The sequence below is a fragment of the Neomonachus schauinslandi genome, chromosome 9, assembly GCF_002201575.2.
Source record: "Neomonachus schauinslandi chromosome 9, ASM220157v2, whole genome shotgun sequence".
Classification (NCBI taxonomy): Eukaryota; Metazoa; Chordata; class Mammalia; order Carnivora; family Phocidae; genus Neomonachus; species Neomonachus schauinslandi.
Window position 1 is genome coordinate 107,797,511 of NC_058411.1, and position 16,769 is coordinate 107,814,279.

The 16,769-nt window shown below is 48.2% G+C and overlaps 1 pseudogene; it reads left to right on the forward strand.

Moving 5' to 3' along the window:
* Positions 1 to 2,258: 2,258 nt before the first annotated feature.
* On the forward strand, positions 2,259 to 2,372 carry LOC123325978 (annotated as a pseudogene).
* Positions 2,373 to 16,769: the final 14,397 nt, after the last annotated feature.

Here is a 16,769-nt window from a genome sequence, read left to right on the forward strand (position 1 = left end):
ATAAATCTTTAAAAAAAATAAAGTGAGGCACACATCTTCGTCACCAGCAAACTAAGGGACCTCTCAGGGCCTTAGTGTCTCCATCTGCAAAATGGGTTGAACTAAATCAGAATTCTTTTTCCATCGCATTAATTTACTTTACACCTTGTTAAACCCCAATATTAGGCAGCACAGAAAATGAAAACAAAATTGCTCTGCCATAAAAGGCAGGGCTGGAGTCATGGCCCCCTGCTCCCCGCCTCTTTCCCACCCTCGTCACCACAGGGGCCCCCCCAGAACCTCAGGGCTCTGAACCGTACTGTTCTAAAACTCCCCTTCAGGTGATCTTTGGAGACCCTTAAAAACATGACTTTCTGTGATATTACAATTCTTTTGACATTCTTTGATTCTTCCAGCCTTCTTTGGGCCTCTGTGATGTGCGGACTTATTTTCTGAGGTTGTGTGTGCCGGACAAGCTCAGTCTAGGCTGGAACGCGCCTCTTGTGACAATGCGGTTACATGTGGGGCACGCCGGGCACGGGGCCGGCATCCAGCAGGGGCTCAGGAGGACCCTCTTCTTTTGCTGGCCCCCCGCCTTGCCAAGGATGCCAACCTCCAGCCCAGCCAGCTGGGCGCCACCAGGAGCCCGGATCAGCCTCTTTCTGTGGAGACATCCTGTGGGCTCTGGGCTGTGTGTGTGTGTGAGAGAGAGAGAGAGAGAGAGAGAGAGAGAGTGAGCATGCGTGTGTGCGTGTGTGCGTGTGTGTGTGTGTGTGTGGTCAGGGGGGCTTCTGTCCCCACCACCACCATGCGAGGGCCATGCCCCCCAGTCCCTGTAGAGCTGTCTACACACCCGGGCCTCTCCCTCTAGGACCTGAAGGGGCGTGTGTGTACAGCTTTTTCAAATAACCTGGATGTTTTTTTTTTTTTAATAAAACTGTTTTTTTATTGCTGTTCCCAACCCACCTAGCACCAGCTGTGATGAGAATCACTTGTATGGTAAAGTGCTATTGATGAAATTGCTCCCACCGGAACTTAGCTATGCACTCATGCAGCTCACACTTGGCTCCTTCACCGCTCAGCTCCTGCAGCCCGCTCATCCCCGCCCCTCCCAGCTCTGCTGAGCGGACTCTAGTCCCGGCCTTTCCCTCCTCCCTCCCCCTTCTCCCGCCACCTCCCCTTCTTGCTCAACCCCCTCTCCTCTCCTGCCCTAACTCTCACCTGCCTGCAGCTCCCCCCTCCCGCTCCCTCCTGCTCCTGCCACTCTGAGCCTCCTCACTGTCTGCACAGTGGGGGCCCGGCCAGCTCAGTGGGGCCCCATTGGGAGGCCCCAGGCTTCTCTTCTGAGAGAGGCAGATGCCACCCAGTCTGAACGAGCAGGCCCGAATCTGGACAGCTACACGTGCACTGCGGCCCCCACCAGCCCCAGAGCCGCAGAGGCAGAAGGGGCAAGCAAAGGCTACAGAAGGGGTAAGGAAAGGAAGGCAGGTAGGGAAAAGTCTGGTAGGTTCAGGGAGGTGTGTAATCTGAAGAAACTCAGCATGAGGAGGAGCTGCTGGAGGAGGGGCTAAACCCACCTAAGTTTGAAGAGGTAGCCCGATTACAGAGCTTAAAGGCTTAAAAACCTGGCGAAAAACTTTGACCTATAGTCCTTTCCAGCCATTAGAGTGCTCACGGCTTCGGGAATACAAACCCGACTTCCTTTATACTGAGTCACACAGCCATATGAGCTTCAGGTCCTGTTCCATCAAGGGCCCAGCTCAATCATTTCTCATGACTTTCTCAGGCATCTTCTGGTCTCTCTATCTGCTTGTAGATGCTCACAGATAGGACAGGTCTGCAAACAGTCGTCAGGCCAAAGGGCTTCCTTGTCCATTTCCAGCCAGAGAGAGAAAGAGAGCACAGCTTCCCATAGCTCTCTTTTGAGAATGAGAAGGGGCTTCCTGAGAAAACTCTAGTGTCGGGTCTCATTGGCCAGAACTGCAGCCCCGGTCTCCTCCTGAGCCAACGACGAAAGGAATGCCCTTGGCATCTATCAGGCGCTCTCTCTGGGCTGAGAACGAGCCCCCCCAAACTTACACTGTGACCCAAGGGGGTAGAGTGGGTGAGATGTTGGAGAGTCAGCCCCAACACCCTCTCCAGCTCCAGGTTCGCCCAGGGAAACAGGTGATGGGGGCAGATGGTACATAAAGCCCCGGGCCTGCAAGGAGCATCTTCCCAGGGCAGTAATACTAACTGAAGAGTTTAGGGAAAATATGTTACATTAAAATGATCACAGAAGCTTTGTGCAGTGGCAGTATCGTAGCCAATGAGGTTTATCCGAGGCGCGATTATTGCTAATTGAAAAATGATCACAGATATATTATCGACTAGAATGCAAAATGCACATGCAGCTTTAAATAAAAACAGGAGAGTCAGAAGACATTTTCTGCATAATTAAGCCGCACAGAAAACTCACAACAAATACTTGCTGAATGAGTGAAGGAACACATGATCGAGACAGGCAACTTCAGGCTCCTTCCAGGCCCGGGGGCACCATCTCCTCTGCTATTAGGGGTGCTATGGCAGGGAAGTTTGAGAAACACTGCAATAAACAGCCGGGGTGACCAGAGAGTTGTTTTACTATTCTCCCCACCCCTTTTTTTTTTTTTAACAGCAGTCTTATTGAGATAGAATTCATCTACTGTCAAATTCACTCTTTTAAAAGGGTACAATCCAGTGAGTTTTAGTGCGTTTGCAGCACTGAGTGAACATGGTCATTAGTGGGGAGTTTGAGAGCCAGGCGCTGGGGGGTGGTACCTGCAAAGAGTGGGGGCTCCATGCTGTGAGTGGCTGGGGGACGGAGGGGGTCTGGTGGGAGGCCCGAGTGTCTGCTAGAAGCCAAGACAACTGCTAGAAAGCCACAGCGATGCCAAGGGGAAGTGAGGAAGGCCTGGATTCAGGCGCTAACGACAAGCTTGGAAAAACAAGGGCTCGTGTAAGAGAGGCTGCCAAGGTCACGGGCGTGGGTTTGGGGACTGCCGGTGGCAGGCAGAGCAGCTGCAGGGCAAAGGTGCCTCCTCATTTGCAAGCCATCAGATCTCCATCGTTCTCCTCCACGCTGCGCAGCTACTGCATCAGGCTGCAGCCACGAGTGTGCCCGTCCGTCCCTCCTGCTTGGGGCGGGGACGCCAGCAACGCGGGTCCCCAGGCTCAGGCCGTGTGCAGATGCAGAGCTAATGTGACCTGCCCAAACTGCAGGGAGAACAGCGCCCCAGATGCCACTCTTCCTGCTATGGGCGCCTGAGCTCAACTACTCCTGAGCAGCGCTTCAAGGACAGAGTCAGGAGGAAACAAAAATGAATTGATGTTCCCCTCAGGGGGGCCCCCTCAGGAGTTCTGGAACTTCCCTCAGCCATGCCCCGGAGAGGGCTGGGGAGCCAATGTGCCTGGAGATGCTGAGTCCAGGAAAGTGGCTTTCTGGAAGCTCTCAGCAGAATGGGCCTTGACCAAACCAAACTATAGGGTGTCTTTAGTACAGAGTGGGAGGGTGGGGTAAGAACTCGGGCATGAAAATCCTGGATCCCGCTCTGCATCTCGTGAGCTGCTAGGGATTTGAGATTCTTCAGCTCTAAACTGAAGGGGGGAAAAAATGAAATGAAATAATGAAATGAAATGAAATAAATAAATAAAAGAAAAGAAAAGAAAATAAAGGGGTGAGACTAGCTCAGCATTGCCCAAAATGTTTTTCTCGGAACCGAGGCCCTCTGAAAAAAGTTGGGAATATGTCAAATACTCTGTCACCCTCTGGAGATATGAGGGCTGTGAGTCTTGCAGTAAAGGAAGCAGATGATCTTTGCTCCACTCAGAATGTCCCTAAGTATTCAATGGGTGGGCCGGAAGCGGGGAGCTGAGAACATCACTTCCCAGCCCCAACAAAAACAGCTTCCTACTCCCATGTGCCACAGTATGTGACCCCCGCCCCTCGCGGCTTCATTGTGCCGCTGGGTCTCCCCATCTCCCCGAGAGAACCTAAGTACTTTTAGATGAAGTCCCATTAAGCCGTTACGAGTTGACATTTTGGCTGGGACTTAACTAACAGTTGGTGGAGCACAAGGTAGGCCCGGGGTGAAGGGCAGGATAAGGTGCCAGGAGGTGGCAGATGGGTTAGTAAAGGGACAAGGAGACAACAATGACCTATATTTGTCATTTAGCAACTCAGACTGTTTTTCAAGGAGGGAGGTTTCACAGCCAATTATTTGTGGCTCTAGCCAAACTAGAGAGGTAGAAGTCGAAACTTTTATACACAGGACGGGATTTTTCAGTTGAGGAAAAATCCCAACTAAGCCCAGAAAATGGGGTGACTTGCCCCAGACCCCATGGGGACTAAGCGGCAGGGCGGGACAGCCCCGGGCTCCCAGGCTCCCAGCCTAGGGTCCTCTGCGCAGGGCCAGGCTGAGCCAGGTCTCGAAGCTGCCTTCCCTGCATGCATGATGCATGGCTCCCAGCCCCGACGTCCATTCTGTTCCCGGGAAGGATTTCTCTTGACGGCAAATAGAGGTAAAAGGGCAAGGGAGTATTTCCAAATGGTTGATCTGACAGCTGCAAATTTCATTTTGTGTTGCGTCTTGACCTCTAATTGTTTCCCAGGTAGCCTGGGACTGACAGATCGATAAATCCCATAGATAACTAGTTAAGATCCCCTCTGGCATCCTCAGCTTTAGTTAGAAAACAGTCAAATTCATGGCTCTCTGCAAATTTTAGCAGGTTTTTCACTTTCTGTGGAGCCCAGTGAACTGTTCTTTGGCCGAGGACCTGGTTGGGGGCTGAGACATTCACGGTGAGCTGGGAGGGAACTTGGAGTGCCTGGCCCGACACCGCCCCACCTCCCAGTCCAGGGACCAGAGAGGCCACACTGACCACGAAGGGAGTGGGAAGTCCAACCCATTCTCCTGTGGATTTTTCTACTCAACCGAGCTGCCTCCATTAGGTTATTAATACAAGAGGGAGATGTGGTCATTGGGTTAACCTGTCCCCAGAGATCTTTTTAAAGGAAGGCTCGGATGTAGTAGAAGCAACAACAGATCTGTAATCCTAAAAGCTATTTCCTTCATTCTCCTTCTCTGCCCCTAATAGCCAGCTGACCTTGGTCATGACACTTCCCCTTCTTGCTGAGCCTCAGCCTTCTCCCCTGCACAATGGGGATGATAATCATCCCTGTCTAAAAGGGTTATCCTGAGGATTAAATGAGTTGGGAAGCACAAGTCCTCACCCAGAGCCTGCACAAAACTAGCGGGAGCCTCCCTGAGTGTGAGTGAGGCTCAGGACTAGTCTCTTGCTCTGTCTGGAGTCCAGAGATCCGAGACTGGGCTGACCCGGGGGTGAACTCTGAATGTACAGCCAAGCCCTGCCAGGACGGCGCCCTAGCCAGACTGTGTCATATGTGTCCTGATTCCGCCACTGGTCCACAGGGGCCTGGTGCTGAGCAACAAGCCGGGGCTCAGGCAACATTTGCTGTACATACATGGGCACGAGACAGTGCCTATGCGCGAGGGGCACTCGGTCCCCGGGGGGTGTTAAAAGAGAGGACGGGTGGGTGGGAATCACCCAGTCTCTGTCTCTCCCACACACCACACACACACACACACACACACACACACACACACTACACACATAAAAAAAACACAAACACATACACACAGAGATACACACACTACCCACACATTATACTTATGCACATACACAACACAAAGACACACACACACAGAGCTAAGAAGCCAAGGTCAGTATTTGGCACCACAGTCTTTACCTAATGGCTAAATATGAGCACCAAACCCTCTGACCCTCTTATATCCATGCAGTGCTGGAATGCCCCGAGGGCCCAGATCTTTGTCCTAAACTGCCCTGCCTCCTTCTGCGGTGAGTTTAGCAGAAAGAATTCCCATCCAGGGTCTGCAGACTGCAGTTCGATCTCAGCGTGGCACTAGCCAGCTGTGTGACTCTGACAAACTCACTTCAGGTCTCTGGGCTTCAGTTTTACCTCCTGTGAAATGGAGAGCTGCAGCTAGCTACCCAAGTGTGTCTCCCCAACGGGGTCTTTCCGAGGCAGACCACAGCCTCATGAAGGAGAGGTGGGAAAGGTATGGCAGAACATTGCACCTACTGCCTTTCAGATGTTTATTTTAGCAGATGAATCTTTATTTTTTTCTCTACTCTGAACCCCAACTCATAAGACAGAGAAGAAGCGAGCGGCTCAGGCTGAGTTGGAGATGGGGGCTGGCCTTTAGGACACCTCCTCCCGGGTGGACACCCTGATTGAAGAAGAGCTGCCTCTTTTTAGAGGTGAGGAAGCTGGGGCCCAGTAAGCCCCCCTGCACAAGGTCACATGCTGTCCACAGAACCTCAAATTCTCGGGATGCTCCAGGCACCCGGGGCGTGAAGGCGCGGAGGCTGAAGAACCCCCACTTGGTGCTGCGGGCCCTGAGAGCCCAGGCGTCACCTGAGGCCCCTTAGAGCGCCTGGTTACCAGGCAACCGAGGCCCGCGTTGCCCAGCACTGCCCATTAGCACCTCGCAGCTGCCCTCCCAGCCAAAACTGGTGCAGAAAAGGCTGCCCGGCTGGCAGGTAGGAACAAAGGGATTAGGCCCCATTTGACAGACAGTGTCCCTCCCATTTGCATGTCATTAAGCTGCAGGCCAGTTAGCAGAGGGGGCCACATAGCTCCAGATTCCCTGCCAAGCTGGGGCCCAGAGGCACTGGGGCTTCATTTGCATTTTGGACACCTGCCCTGAGCCGCAGGAGCGGATTTGAAAAAGAGGGTTTTCTTGAAGAGCTGACTGGGGGGCTGGGGTGGACTGGGAGGGTGTCCTGATCTCAGTGCTCACCCCAGGCTCTCCCTGTCTCCCTCCCAAACTGTGACACAATCTGGAACAGACCTTTTTTTGTGGTGGGGGGGGGCTGTAGAGGGTGGAAGGGCGTTACGGCTCTGGGACTTCAAAGTTGGCACCACACAGCAGCTTGGGAGAAGACAAGGACCTTCTAACAACCAGGCTTCTCTGGGCTCCCTCCAGCCAACAACCCCACGTCACACACACACACACACACACACTCCAATACCAGCCCGCCAGGGAAAAGGAATAAAGGAACACAGGCAGCCTTTTTTCTGCACTCCCCCTTCTGAGCCCTCCTGGGGTGCTCCTGATTGACAGGACGCTAAATGCAAGAGGTTTCCTGCCATAGAGAAAGAGATTTTCTTGAAGCATTCAACTCCTGACCTTTAAGAGCTTGGGGAGCAAAATGATTTTCAGTCACTTGGGTCTGAGTGAAAGGTATGTGAATTGATCGACTGCAGGGCTCAGGCCTCCCGAGGTCTCAATGTTATGTCATTAAAATCTTACAATCGAGTTATCCTGATGTATTCCAGCAGCCGCTTTCTCAGAGGCGATTAGTAAATAGACTCAACGTTACATGGTACAAAATGCTTTCTCCCAGGGCTGATCCCGATCCGGGAAGGCCAGCGGTGACTTAGGGACTTGGGACCAAAATCTGGCCTCGGCTGTTTGGGGCTTTCTTCTTTGACAGTCCATTAGGCCATGGTAGCTAGTGTTGCTTTCTCTAGAATTTTTGTTCTAGCTTTATCTCGTAAAGACGCCCACTCCACTGGCCACAAGCTACTATGTACGTAGGCCTGACTTCTGTTGCTTTGGTCCCTGGCAGCTGTGGTTGGTCTGGGGGTACACCTGACCTGGCTGGACCAATCAGAATCTTCCCTGGGATCACTCTCTATTTACCGAGGAGGCTGAGCAGGGAGAGCGTGAATGTGGGTTGGTGGCAGCCATTTTCCCGGCCACGTGTGGTCTGTCTGCTGCAGGTGGTCAAGCACAAGGAGCAGAGAGGGCAGAAGGCGAGAGTAGGAGATGTCTGGGTCCTAAAGCTCCTTCTTCAATTCTATTGAGCTATATATCTTCCTTAGCTCCGTAAGCCTTGAAACTCCTCTTTTGCTTAAATTAGCCAAAGTTCCTTTCTATGGCTTGTGACCCAAATCCTGCCATGCAGAGGGAGCCAATATTCCCAGAGTACAATTGTCTGGGGTTTGGGGAAAATGAAATTCATTGGGAATGATACGAGGTGTGATCGTGCAGGTCAGAGATGCCAACCACCGCAGCACCTCAGGGACGGCCCACTAAAAGGCAAGCTGCATGAAGAGAGGGATTTTTGTCTCTTTCCCAGCTTCTAGAACAGTGCGTCACAATAGCTCCCCTGCTCCCACTCTCCTGGACCGCAGGGGCTTGTCTATCACATGGCACCTCTGCTGTCTCCTGACTCCCATCCCCTGTCTTTTTGACTCTCTGCTTCCTCCCAACTTCGGTTTGTACCTGGCCACCATGACCCAGCTCTCCTTAGCAGCCTCCGTTGTTGACCGCTTCGTTCTTGGTACCAGATCCAAGTGCAGGTCCAGGGTCAGAGGAACAGGATCTGACTGGCTTGGCTCATCTTTTTGCACCAGGCTACGTCAGAGGTCAGCAGGTGTCCGTGCCTGAGCCCATTGGCTGAGGAGATGGGGGAGGGAATCACGTGGTATAAAACATGGCCACCTGGGCAGTAGAGGTTACAGGTGAACCAGTTCTCCCTGTTTGGAGTCACAGTATCTCTAGCACAGAATATTCTGTTCAGACTAGACTGTGGGAAGTCAAGGGCTCTCTACACTTCCCCTTCCTTATTCCAGAAACTTCACCTGAGGCACAGGATTTTTAGTTGGCAGTGGGAACCCTTCCCCCATTCCAAGGAGTTTGCTCCCAGGTGCCTCTCTGGTGTGCTACTCGCTTGAATTGCAAATGGAATCACTGCATAAACCCTATATAACTCAGAGCCCCATGTTGGCAGTATCTTATTTTTCAATTTCTTTTTTTTTAATTGAATGAACATATTCTTTGCAAGCCATTCTACCTTGGTGAAGGCTGTTCCCCTGTGATTCATCAGAGTAATAACTAGAAACACCATTATTTGGCTCCATTCTCCTGCTGAGAACCTCACATAACTGAGAAATGTTCATGCATCTCACAGAGTTGCAGGGAGAGGAGGAGGGGGGCGGCGAGAGGAGGAGGAGAGGGAGGAAGGAACAAATGATCATGCACCCTCACAGGTGGGCGTGCAGAGAGCCATGGTAAGACACCAAGAGGAAAACGCAGACCCACACATGGTTGTTGATCACACACACACACACACACACACACACACACACAGGTGGAGGCACAGAAAGAACAACATGCACTTCTCTACTCAGTTTATCTCACACTTGAAAAAAATTTTTTAAATAAACTCAAAGAACTGCAAAGTGAGAAGGGTTGCTGGAGATCTGGTCCAATCATCTCATGTAACAGATAAGAAAAATGAAGCTCAGAAAGACAGCAGTCAGCCCTATGTGTCCCCTTTGCAGACACCCATGTTCCTGGGTTTCTGTCTAGAAATGTATAAATCAACTAGTCTCAGATACAGGGTGTATCTTTATTGGGGTTTCTTGAGCTCTTGTTCCAGAGTTACTGATTTTCGGACATCCTCATACTTCCATCGAAGGTGCGACTGAAATATTCTTGCTGTTGATTTTTGTTGTTTTGTTAATGACTGCTGTTAGGTTGGCTGAGCACCTGGAAATATTCTCAAAAGGCTCTCCTCTGAGCAGGGCAGCCCCACCATTAATGTCTTATAAACTCTAGCGTGCTCTCAGGGGCTGAGTGAATGAAGACTTTTAAGGTTAGACTAGTCAAACTTCCACCTTGGGCTTCTGGGAACATGCCCTTTTCTTCTCCAGTTTTCCTGGCACTTCCTAAATCCAGCTCTGGCCCCCTCCTGCCTGAACAATTGCCTTGTCCACTGCCTCTTTCCAATGTCTCCTAAAACATGATTCTCATCTTGCCTTTCCTCGAGTGACCAGCATCCCAAGCGCACATGTCCACCTTTCCATCGATCAGTCATCTTTCGGCTGCAAGAGAAAATATCCAAATCAAAGCAGTGGAAGGTGTGGGATGTTTATGGGCTCACATGGCTGGATATTCAAGGGGTAAAGGCTGGATTCTGAAGTCTAACTGATGCCATCAAGAGCATCTCTTTTCCTCTCTCAACTCTGCTTTCCTTCATGGCAATTTTTTCTATTCCCTTATTTTCAACTTTTCAATGTCCTTATGATTTATGCATGCCTTATACACAATAGAGAGCTGAAAATTCTTAATCCAATCTGATCATTTCGATTTTAACCAGAAATTTAAATCCACTAAAATATATTGTGATTTTTAATCTATATAGATTTCAGCTGTTGTTTAATTTTTTTGCATTCTTTTTACTCTTTTTTCTATACTTCTTTTTCTTCCTTCCATTGGTTTGAGTGATCTTTATCCTTATTTCTCTTCTTTTCCTTTTACTGGTATGTAGCTTAGACATTGTCTTAGTGGTTGTCCTTAATTTTTTAAACATGCATACTCAAAGTCTAAAGTTACTAAAAATCCATATCATCAAATAATGTAAGGCCTTAGGATAATTCAACCTCTATTGGCCCCTTCCCATCTTTTTTTTTAAAGGTATTTGGGGGGTTTTAAGGCCCCTTCCCATCTTTTTTTTAAAGGTATTTGGGGGGTTTTAAGGCCCCTTCCCATCTTATATGCTATTCTTAACCAGTACTTTAGATCCACATTGTTTTATATTTAATAAAATTATTTGATACAGGAAATACTTGAACATCCAAGTGTTTGTTTTCTTTAACAGTTCTCTTTACACCTCAGTTCTTGCTTCTAGGTAAAGTTTCCTTCTTCCCAGAGTAATCCTGCTAGAGATCTTTCACAGAATACCTGTTAATTGAAAACCTTGTTCATCTTTGAAATACCTTTCCTTACCCCCCCCTTTTTTTTTTGACTCTTAACTAAAATTATAATCTGGCAGGGTTTTTTTTCCCCAACTCTTTGAAGATGTTATTCCATTTTCTCCTTGTTTCTATAGATGCTATTAAAAGTTGATATTACTCTATAGTTGCTAATTCCTTTATAATAATCTAACTTTTCTCTGTTCTCTCTTTCGGAAGACCTCTGCGTCTTTGGTGCTCTAAAGTTTTGTACAATGGGTGGTGTGCAAGGGGTGGATTTGTTTTTATTTATCCTGATTGAGACTATCTGTGATTCCTGAGTCTGAGGATTAATGCTTATCAGCAATTCTGAAACATTCTTACCCATTATATTGTCTAATGTTGGCTTTTTCTCACTCTCTCTAGTCTCCTTCTGTAACTCCAATTAGATGTACATGGTGTTTTCTTATCTTGCCTTCCATATCTCCTAACTACTCGTCTATATTTTTATCTCAAACTCCCTGTATGCTAGGTATTTTCCTTAGATATATTTTCAAGCTCACTAAACCTCTCTCCAGTTGTATCTAATCCATTCTTTAACTCATCCCCTTTTTTATATCAATGGTTCTAATTTTTTCATTTCTAAAAATTCTATTGGGTTCTTTTGCAGTGTGAAAGTTATTTTCCCATATTGCCATGTTCTTATTACGTTGTCAATTCCTCCTCTTACATATGTATTCATTTCAAGCACGCTCATTTTTAGAGACTGGTAGTTCGACTACCTAGAGTTTTTTGGGTGGGAAGTGTAAGGATCTAATATTATTCTTTGTTGGGTCTCCTGACTCTCACTCAAGGTGGATGGATTCCTTGTGTGTTTTGTTGTGTAGGATTATGAGACTACTGTCAATGGAGCTTTATCTGTGAATAATTTGGGTTGATGGCATGTTGCCAGAGTCTGAGTTTGCTTCCATTCAATAGCCCCGGGGCATCCCTCTCCATCTTGGTATTACTTTTATGTTGATTATAGATTTGGGGATTTCCAGACCATGCCAGTAGTAATCATGACATAGCTCAAACCCTCACAAGTTATAGGCTTGCATTATAAATGATCAGGGGAGACTCCCCTCTTCAGAGCTCAGGTCAAGACATGGCTTTCCTGTTTTTTCCCTGCATAAAATATTATGTTTAGGTTGTGTACAGGTTCAGTGGTTACCTTAGGTATGGTTCCTAGAAATAGATCCCAAAACAGATATTCCTGTGTACCTCCTTTATGGAGGGAGTGGTCCCCAGAGAAACCTGTGAGAAAGTAAAGGATGCAAGAGAAGAAGCTGAACAAAGACATGGTTTCAGCTAAAGCCTTATCTACAGGGAGTGCTGGAGTGTAGATTGTACCACAGAGCTGTCCCCTGGTGAAGCAAGACCTTCATATCCCTGTGTCAGTCAGTCATTGGCCATGGCTGACTCTGAGGGTAGGTGCAAGGAGACTGTGACCTTCTGGTATCTCCTGGAGAGGAGACTCCCAGCTGCTGAGGGAGATGCTCCAGAGAAGAAGGCAGCTGTGAGCTATTAGCATCCCAAACTCACAACAGCTGGGAGCTGGGAGTTGGGAGAATTGGCCAGGCAAAGAGGATCTGGGCAGGGCACCAAGGGCATCTAAGACAGTGGGAAAGAGTGTTGTAATTGATTAATAACAACAAGTGATGCAAGCTGTTCTTCGTTGAGCACTTATGTGCCAGACACTATCCTTAGTACTTTACATGCGTTCTCATTTAATCCTGATAATAACCATCTAGCTAAGTGCTATGATTTCCCAAGATCATGGCTAAAGAGACTGAGTGAGGCACAGAGAGTCTAAGTAGTCAAGGTCACGTGGTAGATAGGGTTCACTCTGCACCCAAGAACCTGGAGGTATCACCACTTAATGACGCATGGTTTGAGTGTGAGAGGCAGGAGTAGCCACACTGGTAGCAGAAATATACCATTTTGAAGATGTTGGATTGCCTTGTGCGGGCGCCTTCTCCCTCCAGATGCCTCTGACCCTTACCTGGGTGCTCCTATAGCCCACAAGCTCACACTGTCCCGGACACATCTGGAAGATGGTGTCTCCTTCCAGAAACTTCCATCTCTGAAGGAAACTGACCACACGGGAGCTATTTGGCATCTCGAGCTGCCAGCCAGCATGGTGAGAAATTTAGAAATCATGACACGTGAAGAATGGGCAAATGGACTGAAGATGTTGAACCTAGAAGGGCATTCTGAGAGGAGTCACAGGGTCTCTGAGCAGAAGAGGACTGCTGAGCTTCCATGTTATGACAGATGGAAGGAGAGACCCAAAAAGGTGTGATGACTCATTCCAGGTCTAGTGTCTGGTGGTTTTAACCCAAGGCCTCTGATTGAGTGGTGTGCTGGTAAATGTTTAACGATCAGCTCTCCGAGAATCCAGAGCCTTGATTTGTAGCATTCGCCAGTTTATGTTGTGTAAACACTCCCACTGTGCCCAATTTCAAGCTCCCCGTCTGCCATCACAAAATGCAGAGTTGGGGAGAAATGTGCACAGTCGGCTGTTGTGAGTTGTTGGGAACTGGCTCCTGCACACCAGTGATTCCCAGTACAGGGCTTGTTCGGCAGGACCAGTAATTCCCTAACGCTAATCCCACAAGGCACCCGCTAAAGGAGCATTCTAGGGTTACCCAAGTTTGAAAACAGAGCGTTCTAAATCCCATTCTCAGAGCACGGTTTGGTGTATTAGCTTATGAAAGGTCCCCAAAGTCCGGCAGTAAAGAAATCTGTGCAACTTCAATTAGCTCAGCATTCTCCAAACCTGTTTGACTGGCCAACCATTTCATCACATACCTCTTAATAGCATCCCTTGGAACTAGTGTTCAATGGGACACGCTTTGGAAAATGCCAACTAAAACAACGTCTTCACATAAACCAAGGACCGTCACCGAGAAGGAGGCTCCACTTGCTATTCCCTTTTGTTTCAGGGGGTGAAAATGGGACCAATGAATTAAAATTAGGGGAATCAAAATTCAAACTGGTAAGAAGAATTCCTTCCTAATAATAAAGACCACCCGCAGTAGCATGAAGCTAGGTCTTGAAGGAAGAAGGTTGCCATTGGCATAGAGGGTGAATATGTCAAGGGATGCTGGGAAGGGACTTCTTGCACCAGGGAGGCAGCTAGAAAAGATTCTTTGAAGGAGTATCTGTGAAGTTCCAGGATTCTATTAATTCATACGACTCACACTCATACATACACACATATACTCACACCACACTCTCACACTTATACACACTCACATGCAAACTTCCCTCCCCACTCCCCCCCTCACAGTATGTTTACATCACAGTTTTTATTTCTACTATGGGCATTTTAATTTCCAGTGCATAGATGGCTGTGTTGGGTCCCAGAGCAGGGCTCCATCAGATAGGGGGCCGCCTGTGTGGAGAAATAGAGATTCCAACTCTATTTATGGGTGTGATATAATTTTAGAAGGACTAGGATGCCGTCATTCCCCAAAATATCCTTCTTTAATGTCTAGTTTCTGCATTAATTCACCATTAGAGCTTCATTTCTTTGGCTTAATACTTTATTCCATGTTTAAATGCACATTCTTCTCAGAAAGGGGTAGTTTGATATAAGCTACCGTTGGCCAATTATATCATAATCTGCAGTGTGGTTGGGTTTTCAGTTCCTCCCAGAGAGCACGTTTTGTTTGGAGGGAAGGACTGGGAAAGGGGCAGAGGGGACAGGGGTGTCTGGGGTGGGGACTGCAGAGACTGAAGGCCAGGAAGGGAGTGGGAGCGCCAAAGACAGTCTTGGCTGCCTTCATGAATGTGTTTGGGACTGGGCCTGTCCTAAAGACATCTCAAAACTATTTTAGGAGGCAACAAATTTAGCTGGTGGCTGGTTTGCAAATCATCCAGATATGTTAGTATTTCTGATGAGACAATCTGTCTCAGAATGAGACATTTAAAGCCTTTACAACGAAAAGGGATTTGCCTTTTTGAACACTGCCATCCAAAAAGCACAACCAGCTTATTTCGCTGGCCAAATCCAGCAGTGGGTAAAATGTTCCTAAGCAAGCTTCATTTGTACGGAGGTTTCCAGGTGAACACTTGCTTCATATTTATTATTTGGCAGAATTCTCAGAATAGCCCGAAAAAGCCAGCGGTCTGGCCTTTATTCTATAAATGAGGAAATCAAGTCACTCACCTGAGGTGACCCAAGGAACAGATGGCCTGTAAATCATTTTAAAAATCTGATTTGCATTTTAAACAAGGTAGTACATGGATCACCTTTAAACCATCAATAGTTCCACGGGGCTTTGAGAGAAAAGCAGCCCTTGCAGCTCTGATTTCCCAAAACCTAGAGGCGAATTGCTTTCTATTTTTTAGCTACTTCTGCTCGTATTTATCTTCATATTTCTAAGTAAAATGTTTACACTTCCACTTCTTGGTTGAAAAAAAATTTAGATGTAATCTAAAATCTTCCTTCTCGGGAAGATGGAGATTTCATTTTTTATCTCTCCATTCACACTCACACTCACACACACTCATACGACCCACACTCATACATATACACACTCCCTTACACAACACGCTCACACTCATACGCGCTCACAAGCACACTTCTCCCCCTTCCCCCCACCCCCCGCACATCACAGTATGCTTACATCATGGTTTTTATTTCTAGTATGGGCATTTTAATTTCCAGAATCTCTCACTGTTCCTTTTGTATAGCATCCTGTTTCTGTTGCATAGACACTAGGTCTTTATGTGAGGTTTTACTTTTTTATTGGAAGTTTTCATATCCTCTCTACACTGTTTCTCTTTCTCCCCAGTTCCCTTCCCAATGATTCCATATTGACATCTGCCTTTCCAGTTAGAGATTGTCCTCAAATATCTGATAATTCTTGTTTTTCCATTCACGTTTACTCATAAGATGCTAAATAAAAGGCATGCAGACGCTCTCAGTGCCTGGGTGGGTGGCTTCACTCTGGGATGATGAAGTAGAAACCAGCCATCCCTTGTGGTACTCCCTCTGCCAGTATCTGCAAGAATTTCCTCTTGGGCCTGTTGGTTTCCCCCAGAAAAAAGTCATCCACTGGGGAAGGAATAGGGAGGAGCCTGGCCTCCAGCCTCCGGGAGCCAAGGGGCAGACTTGCACTCACCTTACCTTCAGTGGTTCCTGCTTCCCCCGCAGGCCAGGGCTCTCCTTTCCAAGAGCAAAGCTCTTTTCTGCTGGCTGAGGGAGATGGTAGTGCCAAGAAGGGAGGAAATCCTTGGTCAAACTTCATCTGTTATAGACCATATCCGCGCAGTTCCTGGGAAATAGATTCTGAGTTTTGCCTGCAGAATGTCACTGTGCCCAGAGAGGGAAGCAGGATTGGGCAGAGAGAGGAAAGGAACTGCAGTCACAACAAAAGACTCAGCCAATCCCAGAGAGCCCTGGGGATGGAAGGATCTGAAGAACTGCCTTGCCCCGAGGCAAGAGGGCTGGGCCTTTACATTCCCCCATTGACCAGTCATTGGAAGGGGGCTACCCTGGAGAGGGGTGGTGACCTTTGGCAAGAGGATTCTCTTGAATTAAGAGCAATTCCTGGAGAGAAACTTGAGCTGAGAGTCAGCAAAGCTCGGGAAGTGAGTGCCTGCAGCCTGAGGGGCATCTGGGCAACACCCCACTGGGACCACTCCAGTGTGCCCTGCACTGCCCCAGTGACCTGCCTTCACGGGTTCCATTCCCCCTGCAAGGTCATACTGGTTTGCATTTACTGCCTTGGCCCTGGGTGCGGAGGCTGTTTAAGGGCTTCCGCTCCACCTTCACTACAATCACTTTCCACATGTCAAGGACTAGTTCTGCCAACTACTAAGTATGTCCATTTGAAGTCTGGGAAATGAACAATGGGTAGATCTGCAGACTTGGTTGACCTGTTGTGAGGTACCTGAGTCAAGACTCCGTTTGTTACCTGTCCCCCTGTAT